We start from the raw sequence: 22,190 nt of genomic DNA on the forward strand, positions 1-22,190 counted from the left end.
GGCTCCTTGTTTGAAGTAATGATTGTTTCTAAAAATGGGAAATTACATATTACTGTTTATCAAAAGGAAATAAACACCTTGGATTAATAGGGTTCTTGCCACTGGATGGTGATTCCAGACCTCGCCAGCAAGCCCAGTGAAAAAGCCTGCGTGGCGTGCCCTGCCAACTCTCATTTTCGGTGTTTTATGATTTCTGAAGGGGAAACGGTTGGATCCCGTGTGTCTGCCCAAGTTTGCTTGCCATGTCCTTGTTACGTAATCACGGAGAACCTTTGGTAGGGCTTTTCTGGCGGCAGAAAGCAGTACAGGAAAAAACATGGGGAGTGGGGCGTGTCTCCGGCTCCCTCTGCCCTGACATGGATTGGACTCTCCGTTGTTTTGCATTCATGGTCACTGGTTAGCTCTCACTACATAAGAGAGTGAGAAGCTGGAGAAGAATGCTTTACAGAGACGGCCTGACCCGCAGGTAGGTTCACTCAGAGAAGAAAAGGTCTTGGATGGGACTCTGAGCAAGGCCCCGGGGGCGGGTGCTCTCCCAGTCTCCAGAGTACTCTTCTACTTCGGACTCAGGACATTGTCAACCCCGGCAGACTCAAGCTGGCCTGTTGTTTCACACACAGCTCTTCCTTTTTCCTTCTACTTAAATGGGAGGAGGCGAGATAGAGAGACAGACTCCTGCATGTGCCCCTATAGGGATCCACCTGGTAACCCCTGTCTGGGGCTGATGCTCGGCCCATCTGGGGCCCATGCTTGCAACTGAGCTATTTTTAGCTCCTGACACGGAGGCTCCATGGAGCCACCCTCAGTGCTCGGGGCCAATGCACTCAATCAATTGAGCCATGGCTGCAGGAGGAGAAGAGAGAGCAAGAGACAAGGGGGACAGTGAGGGGAGGAGAAGTAGAAGGTCACTTCTCCTGTGTGCCCTGACCAGGAATCGAACCTGGAACTTCCACATGCCAGGCTGATGCTCTACTACTGAGCCACCTGGCCAGGGCCCACACAGCTCTTTCATACTCTGCTTTCTCTGGCCCCCTGGCTTTTAAGCAAGCTTTTCTTTCTCATCCTCTGGGTTTCAGCTTAGGGAGCATTTCCTTCTGGAAGTCTTCATCCCTGACCACCCCACCCCCATATCTCCCACTGTCTGTGTTCTCGTGTTGCTCTCTACTGTCCTGATCTCGGCACTGTTCATATTAAATTATCAGTTACCGGTTGCTTGTCTGTCTGCCTCTCCCATCAGACCATCAGCTCTGTGAGGGAGGGAGGGATGCAGTCTGCTTGTTCACCACACGTCCCCAGCGCAGGACTGGGCACCCGGCACTTGCCCTGGGAAGCCCTCCTAACACTATCTCCTCGCTTCATACACCTCCCCTTAGCACCACGTGATCCATCTTCTCTTCGGCCCATTCCTGTGTATTTTCCTGGTTCTCTAAGGCATTACCTGGTTCTCTCTGGCCTATACTTTGGGTAAAAACAAATCCCAACCCCCCCCAAGTAAAGAAAACACACACAGACCAGAACTAGTTCCTAGATAAGTGATTAAGGTTTTGCAAACCAGCTGCTCTCCTTGAGCTGTTGGGGAGTCTGCTTTAGCTTGGGTGAAGGATGGAGAGCGTGCAGCCTGTCAGTCAGCACACGCTTCATAGCCGACACCCCGCCAGCATGCGGTGCTGCCTGGGTCCGGTGAAAGGCGGTGAAGCGAATGCTTGGAGACCCGGCAGGTGAAGGACTGAAGTCCGGGAAAGGTGGGGTGGCGGAGCGCGATGAGCAGGGGAGCCCTGCGGGGGTTGGCAGGAGGCAAAGGCGGGTCAGGTGTGGGTTCCAGATGGTCCCGCCAGAATTGCGGTGGAGATTTGATGGCCAATAATTAAAGTTAAAGAAAGAAAGCTGGGGTGTGGAGGAAGAGGAAGATTCTCCCAAACTGGTCAGTTTGGTCCAAAACCAGTAGCTGACATCTGAAATGTCACTCATTGCTTACTTAAATCTGGGAAATGTGACTTTCAATGATTCTGTTCCCAGTCGATCATTTTATTCCTTATTAATTAAAAAAATGCATTTTTCCGAGGAGATTCTGAGTACCCTGACCAGACTTTGCTTTATTAAGAGAGGAAAACAAAGAAAGCATCTTCGTTTGTTCCGTCTCCTTCTCCTCCTTCCCTCCCTTCCTTCCTAGTGAAATTCCTGACGGGAAATCCTAGGAAGCTGAGAGTTGTGTGTTCTGCCTGAAGCGAGATGGGCTGGCTTCCCTGTGGGGCAGCTCACTGCCCCTCCACCCTGCTGTTCCCTTTGAGCTGGACAGATGCAGCCACAGTGGCTGCGTTGCCAGTGCAGACCATTGCAGAATGAGACAAAGCCCTTGTGTATTTTGCTGGGAAGCACTTGGCTGTGAAATACCGACATGTGAGCGCAGGACAGCGTTTGCTGTGTCCGAGCCTTTCAGAGCATTTCCAAGCCTCCTTCCAGGACAGCAAGGCTGGGGCCTGGTCCATGTGTGCATCTTTCTCGGCTTGGCCAAAGTCCTCCCGGAAAGGAGGTTTTGAGGCATTGCGATCAGAAATCTCCTGGGGGAGTTGGTAGGGAATTGTGTGTTTTAATGTGATGCAGGGAGTTTGGACTGTGTTTCACATCCAGTTGTCAAGAGAGAAGCATCACTCCCAGCCCAACGGAGACTTGTTCAAATGGCTGCTGACTCTGGTGGCTTGTGCTGGTTCCTTGTCCGCAGAGAGCAGTCTCCCGAGGGAAGCAGGGCTTCCCAGCTGATAGAAGGATTATTTACTATGTGTAGTGGTGGGTCGGGAGTCTCCCAGCCGATTCTCTTAGTTGTGGAAAAGAATGAAGTGGAGATGGGTCTTTAGGCCATCAGGCTCTGCATTTTAAAGCCCGTGGATTTTATAACTCACCAGAGCAATGCCAAGCTGCTTACCACGCCCTGTGTGTCTCACCACTGGCTCTCGGAGGGACTGCACGTAGGTTTGGCAGGAACAGGTTCAAACCTGACCCTGATCATTAACCAAGCCAGTCTTCTCAGGCAATGTGAATCTCTAGACCAATCAGGTTACCCTGGCCTTCCAGCACCCGTGTGAACTGACATAGGAGGGAAGCTGGCTGGGCTGGGCTCAGGTGGGGCTGTCTGGTGCTCGTAAGGTGTGATTTGAAGGCCTCAGGAAAGGCGGCCCTAGCCTGAAACCTCTCCCCTACTGGCTCGTCAAGGATGCTTGCAATTTCACGGGTAGTGAGTCATTCCTTTGTGTTTGCCAAGGGTTCTCTCCTTGCTGTCCTTCCGTGAATGCAGTTCGGTCTGGGATTCTCTTAACCTTCTCACCTTCAATTTTATGTTCCCTCTCTTGGTTAAACCAGAAACTCAGTTCCACTTTTTGTTATTCCAGTTTTATTGAGATTCAGTTGACATATAACCTTGTATTACTTTTAGGCATATAGCATAACAATATATAGCACAATATGTATATATTGTGAAATGATCACCACAGAATTTTATTTAGTCTCAGTTCTGCTTTTTCATGTTACGCCTCTCTGGAGTCACCTCACCTACCCTTATTCTGTTCAGCTTAGACAGGGAGCCAGGCGGCCTGGTGTGGGCGACGGGAGCGGAGGAAGGAGAAGAGAGGCTGCCGAGGACCAGCAGGCTCTCACGTGGCCTTGCCCTGGTGCCAGATGGCTCAGGAAGAGGGTTGTTCTCCCCTCTTCTGGCCAAGGTGGAGCACTGGCAGCCTCCCCGGGGCTCCGTTCCTCCTGCTCTCACTTCCACTCCCTCACTGTCCTCTCACTGTCCTCCATCCTAAGTGGCCCCCTGCAGGAAGGGAACTGTCCTTAACGACCTGGAGGAGCCAGGGTCTCCTGAGCCAAGCCAGCCACACCCTTTCCCCTTTCCACATTTGGTTCTCACCCCTCCACCCTCCGCGGGCCCTGGGGTGTGTCTCAGCAGCTGCCCAGCTGCAGGCTCCCCAACCTGTGCAGTTTGTTGGAGCGGAGGCGGAGCATGTTTACGGGTGTTTACAGGGGGCCAGCCAGGTGCCATGGGCTTGTGCTAAAGCCTGAAACCATTCCCACCTTTCCCTCTCTCCCTGGCCTGGAAGAGAGGACTGGAGCCCCCCTCAGTCGTGCTCCTGCCTCTGGGTGTATTATATCGACCTATGGGACTCCCAGAGGACCCCCACAGAAGAGATGGTGCCATAAACGCCACTGGATATAAATTCCATGGAGGCAGGTGTATATATAATATTTCCCTGGAGTCTAGTACAGTGCCTGGCCCATAGTAGGTGCTCAATAAATAGTTGTTGAACAAACTTCTTCTTGTTGAAATGACCACAGCTGATAAAATACTTCCAACCCCGATGAACACTCGATTGGGCAGGTAGACATTTTTAGGACTCACATTTCCAAAGACTTAATTTTTAATCACACCACATAGCAATTCATCTTTGTAAAAACGAGACTTCTCTTTTTCCCAACGCAGTTGCGCGTTCCTCCTTGGTGCTCACCCCTGCCTGCTGTCATCCTGACCGGCACCCTGCATTTGCTCTATGCATTTGGACACACCTGTGTGTTAACACAGACGTCCATAGTTTGGCGGGTTACAAGAACCCATAAATAAGATTGTACTATATTATCTTTCAATTTACTCCTCCCCACCCTGGTTTAACAGTGTGTTTTGGAGTTGTTCTGTGTAGGTAAATACAGATCTTCTTAATTCCTTTTCACTGTTGTGAAATATTGCAGCAGAGCACAGAGGAGGTATTGTATATTTAACGATTCTCTATTGACAGACCTTTAAGTAGTTCCCAGTGTCTGTGAACACCCCTGCACATATCACTGTGAGCCCACACACACGTTCTTCACCTGATACCTGGAGAGGGAACGGCTGGGTGGAGGAGCACGTGCCGTTCGCAGTTTAATAGTTACTCCACACCGCCCTCCTGAAAGGCTATACGCGTGTGCAGTCCCACTGCCGCGTGTGACAGCCTCTGCCGCCACACCTTTGTTGGTTTTTATTGATTTCTTTTATTTACTTATTTATTTACCAATATGCTGGCCAAAAATGATGATTTCTTTTTTTCTTTTGAATAGTTATTGATTTATTTATTGACTGAATACATATAAACTATAAGGAATAGGAAGCCGTATGAGAAAAAAGGATTGTAAAGCTAGGTGAAGGAACATTTGAAATTGATTTTTAGCCTGATCTGGGGTGGCGCAGTGGATAAAATGTTGACCTGGAACGCTGAGGTCACCGGTTCTAAATCTCTGACTTACCCAGTCAAGGCACATATGGAAGTTGATGCTTCCTGCTCTCTCTTTTTCCTCTCTCTAAAATCAATAAATAAAATATTTTTTAAAATTGATCTTTATTTTTGACAGAGACAGAGAATCAGAGAGAGGGACAGATAGGGACAAACAGACAGGAAGGGAGAAAGATGAGAAGCATCAATTTGTTGCGGCACCTTAGTTGTTCATTGATTGCTTTCTCATATGTGCCTTGACCCGGGGGCTACAGCAGAGTGAGTGACCCCTTGCTCAAGCCTGTGAATTTGGGCTTTGAGCCAGTGACCTTTGGGCTCAAGCCAGTGACCATGGGGTCATGTCTATGATCCTACTCTCAAGCCTGTGACCCTGTACTCAAGGTGGTGAGCCCGTGCTCAAGCCGATGACGTTGGGGTTTCGAACTTGGGTCCTCTGAGTCCTAGTCCGATGCCCTATCCACTGCACCACTGCCTGGTCAGGCTAAAAATATTGATTTTTAAATCTTCTGAATAAGAACAATTTTTATTAACTTTATGTTATTGATTTTTTTTTTTTTTTTTTAGAGAGAGGAGAGAGAGAGAGAAAGGTGGTGGGGAGGAGCAGGAAGCATCAACTCATAGTGTTTGTGCCTTGACTGGGGTTTCAAACTGATGACCTCAACATTCCTGGTCTATGCTTTACCCACTCTGCCACCACAGGTCAGGCAACTTCATGTCAGAATTTAAGTGTGTAAAACAGCTAGTAATTTGTCACTTTGTGGATTAAACTTTATTTTCTATTTTTTATAGTAGTATAATTGACATATAAATATTATTAGTTTTAGATGTACAGCATAATGATTTGATACTTGTATATGCTACAAAGTGATCACCACAGCAATAATATGCATCCCCTCACAGTTACATACTTTTCTTGCAATGAGCACTTTTTAGATCTACTCTCTTAACAATTTATACAATACAGGATTATTAACTATAGTCGCTATATTGTGTATTACATTCCTGACTTATTTATCTTATAACTGTAAGGTTATATTTTTTAACCTTTTGATCACTATCACCTATTTCATCCATCCCCAGTCCTTTTACCCTATCTTGATTTATTTTTTAAATTTTTATTTAATTTATTGGGGTGACATTGGTTAATAAAATTAGGTTTCAAGTGTACAATTTTATCATTCATCATCTGTATATGGTATTGTTTTGTTATAATCTCATTGTTACAATAAGAGTAACTGAAAAATTTCAGTTCAATCTTCTTGGCCAGGAAATTGTTAGTATTATAGTAATAACACTGTTTAACTGCAATGTGTTCTGTTACTTAGTAACTATTTTACACAGGGTGAATAATCAGGTCTCTAGCCTTTTGGATAAGAATAGTTTTGTATCAGTTTTGTCTGCACATTTTACTGTGACCTTTAGATAGAGAACATGAGAGAGAGTCTGGGGTCTCAGAGGGCCCCCCCAGAATGACCTCCCTTCCCTCTGCTTATCCTCTCTTCTCTGGACTGGCTCCAAGTTCTTTGCGGCTATAGCCCGCCCTTCCTCTACGTCCTTTCCTGCCACACAGCGGCCATGTCCTGGCATGACACCCCAGAGTCATTCTCTGCTCCCCAGCCTCTTGGTTTCTCCTTTGATCGGCTCAGAACACGTCAGCAGAGGCTGCTGGTTTTGCCCTTCGCTCGGCTTTCCTGACAGCAGGCCCATCTTCTGGTGATGGTAGCAGCCCATCATCTGAGGCAATATCACGGGACTTGATCTTCTCCAGGCTCATTTATCACCTGCTACAATATTTTCCATAGAGAAGTGCATTTTAAAAGGAAAAACTTTAATGACATTTGACATTTTAGGCTGTTTAATTTCATGGCTATTCCCCACCCCTTTTGATGCCGTGGGTTCTTTCCTCTAGCTCTCTCAGCCTCTGTGTTCAGGCTAACACCAACATGCTGGCTATGAAAGGGGTTTTCTCCCTGAAAGTTTTCTCTAGGCACCATGGCTCTTCGTTACTAACAAGATTAACTCATTTATTGGAATCACCATCCAGTATGGCTGGATTTAAGAGTGGCTTCCTGCTAAGGTTTACATTTTTAGACGGAACACAGGATGTTAAGACAGTCAGTGTGACTTGTTTTGATGGTTTCAGATTAATTTCATATTTGCATCAGATATCATTTTTGTTTCAGCAAATCAAAATCATTTGCTTGATGATTTGATTGTTTCATTTTCTAAAGTGAATTGAAACCAAATTTATCCAGTCCGGCTACTACAGAATCTTGGTTTCGCTGGTTTCAAAACTATTACTGTTATTTCTAAAGCACTCTAGTTTTGGTCACAAGTTACACCAGCAGGACTCTCTGAGGCAATGTGTATATTTAGCTGAGAGCCATCCTTTCTTTAGGATAACTTCTTATTCTGGATATTCTGGTAACTTTAGCTTGGACTTTTTTCTTTTTTTCATATTTTCTAATATATGCTACAAACATGAGTGGATGTCTTACTAGTTTTGAGTGTGGGTTCATGAACCAGATGGCCCGAGTTCAAATCCCAGCTCTGCCACTTCCTAGCTGTATGATCTTGGGCAAATTCCTTAAGCTCTCTGAGCCTTAGTTTTTTCTTTTTTTCTTTTTTTTAGATAATTAATTTTAACGAGGTGACATTGATTAATTAGGGTACATAGATTCAGAGAAAACATCTCCAGGTCATTTTGACATTTGATTATGTTGTATACCCATCACCCAAAGTCAGATGTCTTCCGTCATCTTCTATTTGGTTATCTTTGTGTCCCTCCCCCTCCCCCACCCGCTGCCTCTCTTCCCATCCCCATCCCCCTGATAACCACCACACTCTTGTCCATGTCCATGAGTCTCATTTTTGTGTCCCACCTATGTATGGAATCATATAGTTCTTAGTTTTTTCTGATTTACTTATTTCACTCCGTATAATGTTATCAAGGTTCATCCATGTTGTCGTAAATGATTCTATGTCGTCATTTCTTATGGCTGAGTAGTATTCCATAGTGTATATGTACCGCATCTTCTTTATCCAGTCATCTATTGAAGGGCTTTTTGGTTGTTTCCATGTCTTGGCCACTGTGAACAATGCTGCAATGAACATGGGGCTGCATGTGTCTTTACGTACCAATGTTTTTGAGTTTTGGGAGTATATACCCAGTAGAGGGATTGCTGGGTCATATGGTAGTTCTATCTATTCTTAATTTTTTGAGGAACCACCATACTTTCTTCCATAATGGTTGTACTACTTTACATTCCCACCAACAGTGGATGAGGGTTCCTTTTTCTCCACAGCCTCTCCAACACTTGTTATTACCTGTCTTGTTGATAATAGCCAGTCTAACAGGTGTGAGGTGGTATCTCATTGTTTTTTTGATTTGCATTTCTCTAATAGCTAATGAAGAGGAGCATATTTTCATATATCTGTTGGCCATTTGTATTTCTTCCTGGGAGAAGTGTCTGTTCATGTCCTCTTCCCATTTTTTTATTGGATTGTTTGCTTGTTTGTTGTTGAGTTTTATGAGTTCTTTGTATATTTTGGATATTAGGCCCTTATCTGAGCTGTTGTTTGAAAATATCATCTCCCATTTAGTTGGCTGTCTGTTTGTTTTGTTGTCAGTTTCTCTTGCTCTGCAAAAGCTTCTTAGTCTGATGTAGTCCCATTCATTTATCTTTGCCTTCACTTCCCTTGCCTTTGAGGTCAAATTCATAAAATGCTCTTTATGGCCAAGGTCCATGAGTTTAGTATCTATGTTTTCCTCTATGTAATTTATTGTTTCAGGTCTTATAGTTAGGTCTTTGATCCATTTTGAATTAATTTTAGTACAAGGGGACAAACTGTAGTTGAGTTTCATTCTTTTGCATGTGGCTTTCCAGTTTTCCCAGCACCATTTACTGAAGAGGCTTTCTTTTCTCCACTATGTGTTTTTTGCCTCCTTTATCAAAGATGATTTGACCATATACATGTGGTTTTATTTCTTGGCTCTCGATATGTTCCATTGGTCTGAGTGTCTATTTTTCTGCCAATACCATGCTGTTTTGATTATCATGGCTCTATAATATAATGTGAAGTCAGGTATGGTAATGCCCCCAGCTTCATTCTTTTTCCTTAGGATTACTTTGGCATTTCATGGTTTTTTATGGTTCCATATAAACCTGATGATTTTTTGTTCCATTTCTTTAAAAAATGACATTGGAATTTTGATGGGAATTGCATTAAATTTGTATATTGCTTTGGGTAATACGGTCATTTTGACTATACTTATTCTTCCTATCCAAGAACAAGGAATATTTTTCCAGTTCATTATATCTTTTTCGATTTCCCTTAACAATGCTTTGGGTTTTCATTATATAGGTCCTTTACAATCTTTGTTATGTTTATTCCTAGGTATTTTATTTTTTTTGTTGGAACGGTGAAAGGGATTATTTTTTTGAATTTATTTTCTGGTGTTTCATTGTTGGCATATAGGAATGCAATAGACTTCTGTATATTAATTTTATATGCTGCCTTAGTTTTTTCTTGTGTGAAATTGAATAATAGCAGCTACTACCTTCAGAGTTGATATTAAGGAGTTAACATTCAAGTTAAAATTCTTTGGCAGATGATAAGTGCTGACGTGTTTACCATTATTATTTGATCCTTTCTGAAAGAAAATAAACATTCTTTTCTTCTTTGGTTACTCAGAATTATTTTGCTTCATTTTGTAATTGAAAGCTGAACTGAACTAAAAGAGAAGGAGAGTTTTTGATTGCTTAATTATTCAACCAAATTCTTTTTTGGAAAAGGCAAAATCGTTTCTGTGAAATAATTCACACCTGATTGATCTATTAGAATTTTTGATCACTTGTAGACTTTGAAGAAGCAGTGGGCTGGAATTTCTCTGTGGGGTTTTTAAGAGCCTTGGAGGTTTCTGTACCATTGGTCTTTAAAGAGATGCAAGCATCACTCAGTTGAAAATATTTCTCCTTCCCCTCCTCTCCTCTCCCTCCCTCCCTGTTTGAATGGGTCGCTGCCCTCTTTTTCACCTCTCACTCACTCCAGCACCCCGCCCACTATTCTTGCTTCTCCTTTATTCTGCCCAGTGCAGTGCCTGGGCACTGGGTTCTGTGCCCTCTCCCTCCTGTTAACCCTCTCCTTCCTCGGCTTAGTGACATCTTGTTTGTCTTAATGTCTGTGTGGTTAAGATGAGTTTGCCCTCCTTGCCTGGGCTCCTCTCTTCCTACAAGCTCTCAACTCACAGTTTCCTTTTCCCTTCCCCTCCCTCCCTCCCTCCCTCCTTCCCTCCTTCCTCCCTCCCTCCCTTCCCATTCCTCCCTCCTTTCCCCTCCCTCCCTCCCTCCTTCCCTTCCCTTCCCTACCCCTCCCTCCATTCCCCTCTCTCCCTCCTTTCTCCTCCTTCCCTCCTCCCTTCCCTTCCCTTCCCTTCCCTTCCCTTCCCTTCCCTTCCCTTCCCTTCCCTTCCCCTCCCCACACCTCCCCTCCCCTCCCCTCCTCTCCCCTCCCCTCCTCTCCCCTCCCTCATTGGTCTTTTATCCAAGCCACAAACATTTCCAAAATGCTTGGGACACCATGCTTGGCTGTACAAACAGGGATACAAAGGTGACTAACCCATGGTCCCAACCTTTAGGAGAGTCTAATGAAGGATGTACTTATTACTCATGGTTGAGTACAAATTTAAGTGGCCCCAACATCCCTCCACACGCTTGGGACAGGACAGATAGACATTCTGTAAGAAGGGAGCACAAATAAGAAAATTTATAATTTGAAGTTGAAGATCCAAACTGATTCCATTTATAAGCCTCCAAGTTACTTTCTTCTGAAGAATTGTAACTTCTTGGGATGATGTTCAGCTTCAGCGGACACTCGAAAAGAACAGTCTGCTGAAGCTGATGACAGCACCCATGCCCTCCGCGACCGGTTTCCGTGTTGCTGCTGGACAGAACCCTGGCGTTGGCCAGGGAATCCCATGCCTGAGTGGGCTTTCCTTCCCGAGGGCACCTCTAACTCCGAGAGGGTGAGGGCTGGTGATCCCTGGATTGGAGGTCTGCCACGTAAGGCTTCAGGAAACTCCTAGAGGAGTTCGGCCTATTGGAAACACCTCAGGGCTTCCCGCTCAGCGCTGGACAGAGAAGCTCAGTGAACAGTGACTCCCGGCGCTCCTTTCTACACATTCTTCACTAGGACGGCACCTGGCTCCTCAGTGTGGATTGAGTCTCATCTCTTTTCTTCTGCTACTGCAAAGCCTTGAGGACCGGGACTCGGTCTGCTGAACCGATGAGCCTGAGATGGCGTTGTCCCCTCTGTAGGAGGTCCACTTTCACAGAAAGACGCCTTCCCGCTGTGGCAGCTCCCTTCTGGAGACTGTTACCGCTCCTGCTCCTACGGGCAGGGCTTCCTGGCCGGGGCCGCGTGAGCTGGGCCGGGGTGCGGTGGGGGTCCAGGTGGGCCTCTGGGTTTTTGTAGACACACAGAAGGTGTTTGAGAAATGTTAACCAATTGGATGATTTGCTGAGTTACCCGGTAATAATCCTTGTCCTTGTTGTTAGAACCCACCCCGGCCATCAGCACTGGAATGCAGAGACCAGAATAAACCTGACGACCTGACGAGGCCACCAGCCAAGCCTGGCCAGTTCTCAGTTCTCATCTCCGCTCCAAAAGCAGGTGAGAGAAGGTGGTGGGGACTGAAGGGATGATAGCCTGAATTGTGACCAGGGTCCCCTCCCTCCAGAGATAAGGAGCCTCTGCACACGACTGTGCCATCCTGGGCCAAGACGTCACACCCTGGAGAGCGCTGGCTCAGGACCCCAGGGGCCGGGCCCTCCCTCTCCAGTGCCTAGAAATTCAAGTCGTCTTCTCTCTTTCAGCTTTTCTGAGTCTGTACTAAATGCACTTACTATAGACGAGCTCTCTCCTCCAAATGCGTCTAAGGGCCTCTTTGTTCGTGGGTCTGTAGTGGAACAGTCCCGTGCTCACAGGACCGTAACCATTAAATTCACGGCTCAGGGTGGGGCGGGGACCAGGGACTTAGAGTGGAAGGGTTAGTATCTGCTTCTGGTTGAAAACCGACCGGTGTCTAGGGAAAAAGTGTTTCTGACCCCGTAACGGAAATGCGTTCTCTGGCCTCCCAGAGGGCAGACGCCCACACAGAGGCAGAGACGCGAAGAAGTGACAACGGGGTGTGCAAGTCCCGGGTCTTAGGGCGCTAACCGAGGGGCCGTTGGCTCAGTCTGGGTCATAGCTGCGTTTGTGGCCTGCCCAGCTATCAGACTTTTTTTGGGGGGAGTAGTGGCAAACATTTAAAAGTCAGGAGATTTCACAGACTGTGTGATCTCTCTTGACATTCTGAGATCTTCCCTGAGCTGCCATGGCAACCTCAGCTGGAGCAGAGTGACTACCCCATCACCTTGTCACCTTCCCCCCTGCCCTGTGGAACCCGCTCCTCCATCCGCACCAGCCTCCAGGGGTTCCATGTGCCCCCTTCCCTCACGATCAGCAGTGAGCCCTTCTCTCCCCCGCACCCCACCTCTATGGGTGTCTCTTTTTCACAAATAAACGTGTACACGCCCTCCCCCGGGAAGCCCCTCCCACAGCCCCGCCCCCTCTTCCTGTTGTCCCTATAGAGCCAAACTGCGGGACAGGGTTGCCTCTCCCCCTCATCTCCCACTTGTTCCCGCACCCCCCCCCCCAAGGGTCCTGCTTCTCCTTTATTCTGCCCAGGGCTGTGTCTGGGCACTTGGTGCTGTGGCCTCTCCCTCCTGGTCACCCTCTCCTCCCCTGGCCAAATGGCATCTCGTTTGTCTTTCTGTCTGCGTGCTAGGATGAGTTTGCCCTCCCTTCTGGGGCTCCTCTCCTCCCACAAGCTCCCCGAGGGAAGAGCTCCCCGAGGGCAGAGCTCCCCACAGACCTGGCCTAGGGTCTTTATTTTTCTCACTTGGACTCTCTCCAGGTGACCTCTTAGAGCCACCTCTCCAGCCAGCCCTTCCCTCTGAGGCTCGGCCCTCACATCAGAGATTCCCAGCACCGGGGTCACCCCCTCCGCCCCTCTCCCTGCCGGCCTGACCCCCCTCTTGTTCTCCCTGCCTCTGGTCCGCTCTGCTAACCACCTGGCCACCACACCAGTATGCCACCTCTTTTTCGTCTCTGACATCTTAGGTTTTCGTTGTTGACGGCCGTGGCCTCCTAACTGGCCTGCCTATGTCAGATCATTTCCTCTGCCGACGGGGTGGGCTTTATGCAGGGGCCCGGCTAAAGTAAAAGTCAGGTTCTCTTACTCCCCTCCTTAAAGTTCTTCGGGGGCTCCTCTTGGCTTTGGGGGGGAAGTTCACATCCTTGGCTTAGCACACAAGGTCACCAGGACCCGGCCTCTGTGTCAGCACCCACAGTTTCCCAGGGGCACCTTCCAAACCAGAGTGCTTGCAGCGGGCAAATCGGTGATGCTGGTCCCTGCTCCTGCCTTCACGGTGCTCTTCCACACTCCTTCTGGCCCTGTTTTTCCGGGCCTGTGAGTCACCGCCCTGGGCCCACCGAGCCTCCCAGTCGGGGCTCAGTGCCGTTCGCTGTGCTCCCCCAGAGCACCCAGGTGCCCAGGCACCCGCAGCACAGGGCTTCCTCTAGACTTCGCAGTCAGTGGAAAGCTGGGACGGTCCCCAGCACAGTATACCTGGCACGTGGAATAGACGGCAGATAGCAGGAACTTCTGGCTGGCTTCCCAGCAGTCACGCTGCTCGATTCTCCTCTCTTGCCCTTTTGGGAGCAGATTCTAGCTTTCCACGGTGTCTGCCTTCCCAGCGCAGCACTTTATTCTAGGACAAAGCACTCCGTCGACATTTATTAAGTGTTTGGGGATTTAAAGGTGATTAGAATTTGACCCCTTTCCTCCAAGGACTTGTCCACTGGATGCGTCGTGTTCATTCATTTATTGAATATTTATTGAGAGCCGGCCCCAGAGGAGACAGGGCTCATGCCCCAGGCCCAGGAGCTCTGAGCAACAGGCAGTGGCTTTCATCTTCACGTCTTTGGTTTAAAGGAGAGAGATGACAGTTATCCTGGCCGGGGACTCATCTGTGGGCCACGTCAGGGGCTTTTCTCTGGTTGTGGATGTTTCCATAGAAACCAACTCGCATGTCCCTCATTTTCACGGATGCTGAAGCCGGAGTTTGGTGTCAACATTCTTCACGAGGAGGCCAGAAATGGACCTCGCCCGCCTCTGAGTCAGCCTTTGGCTTTTTTCTAAATCCTCTTCTCAAGGGGAATCGGCTATTTCTCTTAATATTTAAAAACACGTTTGGACAGAACAGAGCTCGGGTCGGCTTTCTCTGTGGCAACACCGCTCTCAGCCGTTGTCATTAAGAGTCACTTTGATAAATGAGTGGACTGTCAACGAGGTGGCTGGACTTTGAGACGAGGCTGTGAGGGTTCAGACCAGCGGAGTCTGGGAATCAAGACCTCTTAACTGGTCACACAGTGTCCTAAACGCTCAGGCGGATTTTGAGGGGGAAATGCTGGAAAGTTGAATCTGCAAATGTCAACCCAGAAAGTCGTATGTCGGATGTCACACTGCCTGGTGTTGAGAGCAGTGTGGTCTGCTGGTTAGAGCCCCGCCCTGGAACTGGGCTGCCTGGGCTTAAACCTGCCTCTGCTCCCCTTGCTTCGGTCCAGTCTAGTTCCCTCCTTTGAAATTGGGGTGGTTAGAGTCTGTCCCTTACGTGGTGGCTGTGAGGATTAAGCCAGTTAGTACCCGTGCAATGCTGCGAGCTGCCTCCCACGTAGTCAGTGCTCAGTAAATGTGAGCTGTTGTCATTAGGTCCCTTTATCAGTTTTTCATGGGACTAGTTACCAGTGTGATGTCTTTCTCTTGGTCACCAAAGCTGTCATTATATCCCCCTCCCATTTCTGATCCACAGGGTCCCTGTTCCTGTTGTGTCCACCTCCTTTGTTCCTCTGACAATTCATTCCAGCTTTACCCTCTTTTTTTTTTTTTTTTTTTTTTTTTTTTTCATTTTTCTGAAGCTGGAAACAGGGAGAGACAGTCAGACAGACTCCCGCATGCGCCCAACCGGGATCCACCCGGCACGCCCACCAGGGGGCGACGCTCTGCCCATCCTGGGCGTCGCCATGTTGCGACCAGAGCCACTCTAGCACCTGAGGCAGAGGCCACAGAGCCATCCCCAGCGCCTGGGCCATCTTTTGCTCCAATGGAGCCTTGGCTGCGGGAGGGGAAGAAAGAGACAGAGAGGAAAGCGCGGCGGAGGGGTGGAGAAGCAAATGGGCACTTCTCCTGTGTGCCCTGGCCGGGAATCGAACCCGGGTCCTCCGCACGCTAGGCCGACGCTCTACCGCTGAGCCAACCGGCCAGGGCTTTACCCTCTTTTATATTATGCTTTCCACCTGCAGCAGACTTCCGTTTCGCCCTGCCCTCCCTGCGACGCCCCCGTCCGGAAGCCCCCTTGGGGGAATGGGTGCGGGGTATTCCTGTACTCACAGTGGACACGGGGAAACGCTAGGGTAGTTTTTCTTTTGAGCTTGTATTTATAAATATCTGAAGCCGTATAGAGCCCTTGCTGGTGGACTAACCTGTGAGATATTCATCTATTTTTTTTTTTAAATTGCGATATACACATAAATAAACTTTACCATTTTAACCACTTTTAAGTACACAGGTCAGTGGCATTTAAGTACGTTCACGTTGTTGTGCAGCCATCACCGCTGTCCGTCTCCAGAACGTGTTCATCTCCCCAAGCAGAAACTCTGTCCCCAGGAAACATGGACTTCCCCTTCCCCGTTCCCCCTGGCCCCTGGGAACCACAATCCCATTTTCTGTTTCTATGAAATTAACTGTGTTAGGTTCCTTATATATTTTTCCCTGGTGTCTGGCTTACTTTACTTAGCATAATGTCTTCAAGGTTCATCCATGCTGTCGCAGGTATCAGAATTCCGTTCCTTTTAAAGTCTGAATAATATTCTACTGTATGTATATGCCCTATGTTGTTTGTTCATTCTCCCCTTTGATGGCCGTTTGGATTTTTCCCCACCTTTCGCCTATTATGAATCACGCTTCTATGGACGTGGGTGTACAAGTATCCGCGTGAGCCCCTGCTTTCCATTCTTTTGCGTTTGTTCCCAGAAGTGGGATTGCTGGACCATATACGATTCATCTCTCATACAGGCTGGCTGTATAAATCCAGAACAGAGCCTGAACAGCATGTGGGAACATTCTCTCTTTACCACCTTCTTCTCCCCCCAGCCCCCAGGGCCTCCTGCGGACTTTATCTCCGTAGAAGTCAATTCTACCCTCAGGCTGTTCAGGCTGAAACTTTGGCATCATCCTGGCTCCTCTAATTCCTCAACGCCTGATATTCGGACCATCAGCAATTCCCATCAGGAACTCTTCTGTATCCCGAGTCCCGTCACCTTCCCCATCTGCACCGTCAGTGCCCCAACCTGGCCCCCCCCATCTCTCATCTGGATTATGACACTTGTTTCCTAACCAGCCTCCTGGTTTCTGCCTTGGTCACCGTCTGGTCTCTTCCTAGCAACAGGTGTGACCCTTTTAAAACTATTAGTCAAATGTCATTGCTCATTCATGACCTTGCATTGCTCCGGTCTCACTCCAGGCAAAGCTCAGGTGCTTGCAAAGGTCTGCTCTTCTGACCCCACAGCTCTTGGCCGTTCCACCTCAGGGCTCTGCGTTTGCTGGGAACTATGCCTGGAATGTTCTTCCCTGGACAATTTCCTCACCCCCCCAATGTCACTTCACAGAGGCCTTCGACTTTTTACCTTTTTACGTAAATTAACAAGGAAGGAAGGCTCCTTCCTGGGAGCGCAGGGACCCATCCTTAAAGCCAGGTACTCACTGCTCTCTGACATGTACCTCTTCAGTTTGCTCATGTCCTTCTTCCTCACTACAGCGGAAGCTTCATGCTACCAGAAGCTTGTCCTGTCCACGTAGTGGGTGTTCGATTAGATATCTGTTGAAGGAGTGAATGGATAGTGCTTTGAGGTGCCCAGCTTAATAGTCCATGGATGTTTCTGCATCCCTGGCAGCGTCACCTTTCTGGCCCAGGGCACCTGCAAAACAAAACGAAAGGGGTCGATCATTTTGCAGCCCTGGTAGCCTCAGCGGTTCCTGTAAATGCCAGATTGCTGCTAGGACTTACCCTGAAATAAACAGCCCTTCAGAGACGCACCATATGTCGTGTTCCTCACACCGGGCTCTGCGGCTTTCTTCTCAGGGGCTCAAAGAGTCTACAAAATGCAAACTTTTGTCTTCACCTTTCAATGACAATGTAAGGAAACGAAGGATGGAAATTGTTTCTTGATGTTTTTTTTTTGTATTTTTCTGAAGCTGGAAACGGGGAGAGACAGTCAGACAGACTCCCGCATGCGCCCGACCAGGATCCACCCGGCACGCCCACCAGGGGCAACGCTCTGCCCACCAGGGGGCGATGCTCTGCCCTTCCGGGGTGTCACTCTGTTGCAGCCAGAGCCACTCTAGCACCTGGGGCAGAGGCCAAGGAGCCATCCCAGCGCCCGGGCCATGTTTGCTCCAATGGAGCCTCGGCTGCGGGAGGGGAAGAGAGAGACAGAGAGGAAGGAGAGGGGGAGGAGTGGAGAAGCAGATGGGTGCTTCTCCTGTGTGCCCTGGCTGGGAATCGAACCTGGGACTTCTGCACGCCAGGCCGACGCTCTACCACTGAGCCAACCGGCCAGGGCGATTCTTGATGTTTTGATGACTGCCTCCCAGCCAGGCTGCGCCACCTGCGTGGCTCTAGTGTGGCGTTAGCATTTGCGTGTATGGCATTCTTGGTACCCGGTGGCCACCGGAAACGATGGCCTTTAACTCCTACTTGTTCAAACTGGGGTGCACTGGTTCGTAGGTGTCTTCTTGAAAATTTGTACTTTTTTTTTTCCCCTGTGAAAGGTGCTTGCTTGAGAAATAGTCACAGCTAATAGTGAATTACACTGCAGGCTGAAATTCAGTGCTGGAAACCCTTCCGGCTCCAGGCAGCGGTGGAATGTGGGTCCGAGTCAGTCAGAGGCAACGAGGGTGTGAAACAGACACAAGAGCCAGAAGGCTGGTCTTTGTTAGGAGGCTGGAGTTTGTCCCAACCTCTGTCTCTGCGCTAACTGTGACCCTGGGTGTGTCGGCTCACTTTTCTGTGTCTCAATTCCTCATCTATAAAATGAGTGAGAATCTGGTTCTCTTCCAGCTCTGACATTCTGTTTTGTGAGGTATGTTGTGCAGAAATGCCCCTTTGGACATCAGGAGAAATCCTTTGTTGGTATCGAGCCCAGAGCCCTGGTGATGAGGATTCAAAGTGACTTCATTTACTAAGATGTCCATTCTAGGCTCGCCTTCTTTGGGAGGCCTTTTTCTGAGGACCCCTCCTAAAAGTCACGTCTCCATCGCTGTTCCATTTACCCTGCTTGATTTTTCTTCATATTCTTCTCCTATGCTTTCGAGGAAATCTGACTTTTATTTATTTTGTTTATTATTTCTGATGATCTGTCTTCTCTTTGGCAAGGTAAACTCCACCAGGTGGAACCTTTTTTTGTTTGTTTAAGATGCTTTGGGTCCCATGCAAAGTGCTTTACACTTTAATCGATAACAGTACGAAGCCTGACCTGTGGTGGCGCAGTGGATAAAGCATCGACCTGGAAATGCTGAGATCGCCGGTTCGAAACCCTGGACTTGCCTGGTCAAGGCACATATGGGAGTTGATGCTTCCAGCTCCTCCCCCCTTCTCTCTCTCTGTTTCTCTCTCTCCTCTCTAAAAATGAATAAATAATAATAATAAAAAATAACAGTACGAAGTAAGTATTATTATTAGCCACATGTAATGGCTCAGCATTCCAAGTCGATGCTCTATCCACTGCGCCACCGCAGGTCAGGCAGGCACTCTTTCATTTTAAAGCTGAGGAAACGGAGACCCAAAAAGTTGAGTGCCGGGTGACTTCTGTATTGTTTTGAGCTATGACTGACTAACTCATGAACTTCAGTGGTCTGGGCGGTAAACCAGATGGCTCCTGGAAGGAGTGCTGGGAACCCACACAGCATCAGGGACCCCCCACCCCACATTATCGCCAACTAGTGGCCCTTGGACCCTGGCCTTGGGGGGTCTACCGTAACTTGGGTGCTGTTCAATTTCAGGGAGAGCAGATGCAGGCTGAGGTCCCTGCCTCTGATCAGGCCGCCCTCCAGACAGCTCTCGGGGAGATAGCTTAATAAAAGGGTCGGTGGCAGCCTGGCAGCCTCCCAATGCTCCTTGTACCAGAGACGAGACGAAAAGGTTGGCCAGACAAGCCGTTTAGGTAATTTTCCAGCTCATTTACCTCTTACAGACCCCCAACTGCTCAGGCAAATTGATCTCTTAAAGAAAAGAAAAAGCTATTAAAAAATGTGTCCTACTATCTTATTACCGAGAGCACTTCTGGGTGTGAAAGCTCTGTCTTTCAAATGTCATCTTTTTGGTATTCAGATGCACCAGATGGATGAGCTTTAGGACCATTCTGTGGGCGTTTTCCTGTCTTAATGTCTCTTACAATTTGTTCCATCTTTTCCCTGCCAGGTCTCTTAGGGGTTAAGTGCTTCCAGGAGGAAGTGGGACAAGTTCCCCTACTTCTTCTGCATGTTGGGAATGAGGAGTGCTTTCCGTTCGTGAATAAGCCATTTATTGCTTATTGGTGTTCAGATTGCAGATAAAACGTTCTTGTTCTGCTTTGTTACACTTGAAATGGCAGGAACCAGTACATGATCGAGTGTAACTGAGTGCTTGAGTGATGTGTTCTCTACTATATCAGGGGCAGAGAGTCAGGGGGAAAGAATACTGAAGAGGGGCGGGTGGTTAGGTAACGATAAAAATAAAATGAGACCTAACCCTTATCAAGCATGTTCTATGTGTCTGGCATGATACCAATACATTATGTGACTTAACTCCTGCAAATCCTCATAGCAACCCTGGGAAGTAGGTGAACTCATATCCCCATTTTACGACGGAGGAGTCTGAGGCACAGAGAGATGAAGAAATTTGCCCAACGTCATAGGGAGCTGATCAAGGGCGAGGCCAGGATTTGAATCCAGGCTGGCTAGCTCCGGAGTCTTCTCTCTCAAATGCTACATGCAGTGGCTCTGATGAAGGCTTTGCGAAGGAGGGGACACTTGAGCTGTGCTTTGAGGAGTTAGAGGCCCCACCGCACGGTGACAGTCTGATTGATGGCTGAGGATTGGAGTAGGCATGGCAGACCCCAAGAGGGAAGATGAGATTAACCTCACTTGCAATGGGCATGTATTGGAGAGCAGCAGGGAAGATGGCAGGGCAGGAGGGCGGGACAGATCGTAAAAGGTCTTAACATTTCCGCAGAGGGTTTAAACTTGATCTGGAAGGACAAAGCGTTTGAAGAGTCCTAATGACCTTATTTTTAACTTAATTACTATTTTTTTTTTTTTAGATTTTAGTTATTGATTTTTAGAGAGAGGAAGGAGAGAGAGAGAGAGAAGGGGGAAGGAGTGGGAGGCCTCAACTTGTGGTTGCTCCTTGTATGTGCCTTGACCAGGCAAGCCTTGGGGTTTGAACTGGAGACCTCAGCATTCCAGGTTGACACTCTATCCACTGTGCCACCACAGGTCGGGATAATTACTTCTTTAAAGACATATCTTCAAATACAGTCACATTCCGAGGTGCTGGAGTTAGGAGTTCCTCAGGTGAATTTGGGGTTGGGGGGAGACACAGTTCAGCCCGTAACGCCTTCCTTCTCATCCAAGTGACCTCATGGTGAGAGGTCAGCCCAGCACCGCCGCCAGCTGCACGGCTCTTCCACATGGTTACCCCGGGAAGGTGCAGACGTCATTTTCACAGGCCTGTTTTCCTGCGCACGGCTGTCCTTGCTCGGCGAGGAGCGTTCCTCAGTGCCACACATGCCAACTTGGTCAGATCAGAAAGCAGCAAATCCAGGGGGATTTCTTTTTTCCCCGCATGTAGAATTCTTTGCATAGCAGAGAGCTAGGAAAGAAAGCCTTGTTTGGGGACAGAGGTCACTCTGTGGAGTTCAGGACCCCTGGGAAAGGGCCAGGCTCTCTGCTAAGCCCAAGTGTGCTTGGTTAACCTCTGCACTGAAGCACCTTGAATAAACTCTGTCACAATCAGCAATCTTGTTTAACCCTTAAGCTTTATTTTCTCCCACCCTCAAGTATTAGTCACGAAGAGGAATTCAGCACAGCCGGCCACTCGGTCCAGCCTGCTCGCCCGGCCGGCACAAGCCAGGCACGGAGGGCCACCGCGCCTGCCAGGGAGCCGGGCCGGGGCCAGCCGGGCTTCCCCAGCCCTCCCTGCTGCCCTCTTTCTGGAAATGGGGAGAGACAGTCTGCTGCCTTTCTACAGACCTGGCAGGTCCAAGCCAGAAGGGCACCTGGCGTCCTACCTTCCTCTCCCTGTGGCTTCTTGCCCCCCGGCCCTGGCCAAATTTGCCGTCACTTTTTATTGAAGTGAAAAATTACTGAGATGAATACTCCCTCAGGCCACTCTGGAAGACTTTCAAGAATGGTTTCAAACAAAACAGGGAAAAGGACAAGGTTGCACACAGGGCTGGATCACCCACTTGGAGAGCCAGTTCTAGAAAGAGAACTGGGATTTCTTGCTGTGGCTTCACACACACTGGCCGCAGGGACCTCAGGGACCGCAGGGAGGCGTAAGGTGCGGGGATGGGGGCCAGGAGGTCCCCTTCCATGTGGCAACGGCTCGCGGGGAGATAGCTTAATAAAAGGGTCCGTGGCAGCCTGGCAGCCTCCCAATGCTCCTTGTACCCGAGATGAAAAGTTTGGCCAGACAACTCCTTTAGGTAATTTTCCAGCTCATTTACCTCTTACAGACCCCCAACTACTCAGGCAAATTGATCTCTTAAAGAAAAAAAAAAGGCTATTAAAAAACG

At 48.5% G+C, this 22,190-nt stretch overlaps 1 long non-coding RNA gene across 1 annotated transcript in view; it reads left to right on the forward strand.

Moving 5' to 3' along the window:
* Positions 1-325: 325 nt before the first annotated feature.
* The window catches only part of LOC136388736 (uncharacterized), a 49,502-nt gene continuing 27,637 nt past the window's right edge, over positions 326-22,190 (forward strand). Inside the window, exons 1-2 of the long non-coding RNA XR_010748211.1 lie at positions 326-466; positions 11,813-11,927. This is a non-coding gene — a long non-coding RNA (uncharacterized lncRNA). The remainder of the gene's footprint in view (positions 467-11,812; positions 11,928-22,190) is intronic.

Source organism: Saccopteryx leptura, chromosome 1 (genome assembly GCF_036850995.1).
Source record: "Saccopteryx leptura isolate mSacLep1 chromosome 1, mSacLep1_pri_phased_curated, whole genome shotgun sequence".
NCBI lineage: Eukaryota > Metazoa > Chordata > Mammalia > Chiroptera > Emballonuridae > Saccopteryx > Saccopteryx leptura.